We start from the raw sequence: 3,062 nt of genomic DNA on the forward strand, positions 1-3,062 counted from the left end.
CTGAAGTAGTCTTTACCGTACCATCTTGGAAGAAATCATCAGAATTATTTTTAAAAATTATTTCTCTGGGAAGTAGTCCAGGCTCCTTCCTTGGTAACTCCAGGCAGATAATGCTCCAGAAAACCCATGTCCCCTTTCCTGTCAGATAGCCTGTCAAGGCTGCCTTGCCCAGCTAATGCCTGCTGGCCCAACACAGCGTACCTATCCCAACCTTGTTGAAAGCTCATCAGCGGTGAGCAGCATGCAGTAACGGGGATTTATTGCTAGGCAAGTTGGAGGGAGGCTGCAGGAAAGAGCCCTACTCTGGAGGGTGATTTCCCATAAGGGAGCAACCCCACCCAACCTTGACTGGTCACTGCTGCTACCAAGGAAAAGGCCAGGAGACCAGCAGTGTCCTGAAACCACTCCCTTCATCCCTCTGTCTGCCATTTTCATCTATTCTCCCCAAAGAGGCCCCAAGTTGGGCACCCTGCTTCCACTGCCACCACAGCCATGTTGTCTCTGGCCACTGGTATGTGGTGGCCAATAATGAGGGCAGGAGGAGGAGGATGTGGGACAGTTGTGCCCAGTGTCTCTCCATCCCCAGTGCTGTAACACCCCTGTCAGACTGCAGCCCAGTGGTGGAGGGGCAGAGGAAGCACAGGCCTCCCTTTGCCCCAGTGCCTTCCTACAGCTCTGCTTAGCTGCAGCAGTGTTCTGCACACAGCTTCCTTGCCATCAGCCCTCTCAAAGCTCCAGCAGGCATTTCTTATACAGCAGGTCTGTCAGGGCCATGTCACCATCACCCAGAAGCAAAGGAATGTGACTGTCATTAACCAATGTTCTCTCAGTGCTTAGTCTTAGCTGACACTTTTCTCAGAGAATAGGAAAAGCATTTGCTGCTGTTTCCTTCCTCCCAAGTCTCCATCTTCATCCTCTGCCTCTAAAGCAGAAGGCATCTTCTAATGTCTTTTAAAAAATTATTTTTGCAGAGTCCTTGTTGAACCAAAGAAATTATTGTGATGACCTTCACAACCCTTCTGTTATGAGCTTTTGGAGCCCACCATCAATGTGTGTTAATAGTGTGGATTCAAAATATCAATATAAAGCTAAACTGAAGAGCTGAATCAAAATGTAAGGCTGCCTTAAAATTTACAGTAAAAGCCTCCACTCACTCCTGCTAACAAGATGTTAGCATCAGCTAGAAAAGATAGCAAGTTCATTAACTGGGAACTTTTCAGTAGCAGTTACTCCCTCCCTGCTTCCTCCCACATTCAGGTGGACCCAGGCAACCTATGGGGACTGGACCCCCAAATGTCCCCTAAAATGGGAGCACCTCTAGCTGGGAAAGGATGTGCCCAGCCAAGTCAGAGGGTGCAGTGAAGCCACATAGCAGCTTATGTTAGCAAGGGCTCTCCACCCATCAAGTATGCTTCTCTTGGGGAGGGGAGAAATGGAGGAGAGATAAGAACATCACCTGTTTTTATCTCCAGGTATCTTCTGTTTTTATCCAGCAACGATAAATTTATCTCCTGTTTTTATCCTGCAAGGACTTAGGGACACCTTAGTGATAAAAAGAGGAGTATTTCCTACAGAACCAGTCACAGTGGAGCTACACAGCTGGAAACATGTATTATTTCTGCCTCCAAACACACAGGAACTCTAAAACTCATGTCTTCTGCAAAACAGCTCAGAGCCAGTGGAGCAATCCTAACTGCCCCAGTCTGCAGGAAGACCAAAGAGCCGCCAGGAAAACCACCTGATACCCACTGACACACAGAGGTGCTATTATTTACTGCTCAGCAAGACCAGCAAATGATTATACTCAGCAAAGAGACATGTTTTAGCTCTAAGTAACTATTTCACCAGTGACCTTAAAATATCCCTGTTGTTAGGAGTTTTCCTTGCAGAAGGCAGTCACTGTAATAGGATCGGGCAGTATGTTTCTTCATGCCAAGTCACTGAATGCTAAAATGATTTGTCATCTTTCGCCACAGGCCACTGCCTGACACACACATGCCACAGTCTAATGTCTCGCCTACTTTGACATCAAGGTGTTTTCCTTTTGCCATTGCCAATGAGAAGAAAGGAAAACAATGGCAGCAACTTATTTTCTTTCCAAGAGAGTTTTAATTAAATAAGTGGCCTCAAATAGCTTAATAGGACTAAAGAGGGGGAAAGAAAACCTTTCAGCACAGAATGTATTAAATCTATAAATCTTGCTTATTCTCTCACCCTGCTTTTTTTTTTTGCTTTTTTTTTTTTTTTAATTTACTTCACAGTCACATTATTTCAGTCTCTGGAGAGATTTATGGCAACATTATATGACATCTCCTGGGCTTTCACAGTCTATCACCTTTTACAGTTCCTTCTTAATGCCATGGGTCATAAAAGACTGAGTTCATCTCATTTTACAAAGGGGAAGGGAGTAGGAAGTCCTGTGCAGATCCTCCAGTCACAGAAAGGCTTTCACGTGCTGAAATGCACCATCATTAATAGGTTCACTGAGTCCTTTGGTAACAGCAACTCTGTCTATTTTGAGGGATGGATGATTTCTACATCATACCCCAGCATCCTGATTTCCCAATTCGAATCAGCAATGCAGAAAAGATGTGCTCCAGGGTGGGCTCAAGGTGCAGCTGGAGCACATTCCCAAGTTTGGTGGGGTTGTCTCTGGTCTTCCCATTTAGATGTAGTCAGTGGTATTCACTGATGTGTCTTCACAGGGCTGGCTCAAAGAGGTCACTCATTTCAAGAGAAGTTTCAGAGAAAAATGCTCGCTTCTTGTCCATCCCATTTTGGGGACAGGAAATAAAATGTAGGAAACTGGAGGTGCCAGCCAAACCGTGGCAAAGATTCTTCATTCAAATGAAAGGGGTCCTTCTGATGGCAAGTGGCGTTATAATTATAGACCAGAAAAGAGCAAGATCAGCAGCTGCTGCTGCTGCTGCTGCTTGTGTTTGTTCCCTCTGTAACTGACAGGACAGAGCACTTGGCAAAAACAGACTTCCAGAAGTGGAAAGACATTTTAACCCCTGTTCTTGTCAGTCCACTCCTCCTGCTCGGCAGCAGCAACCCCTTGC

Source organism: Athene noctua, chromosome 3 (genome assembly GCF_965140245.1).
Source record: "Athene noctua chromosome 3, bAthNoc1.hap1.1, whole genome shotgun sequence".
Classification (NCBI taxonomy): domain Eukaryota; kingdom Metazoa; phylum Chordata; class Aves; order Strigiformes; family Strigidae; genus Athene; species Athene noctua.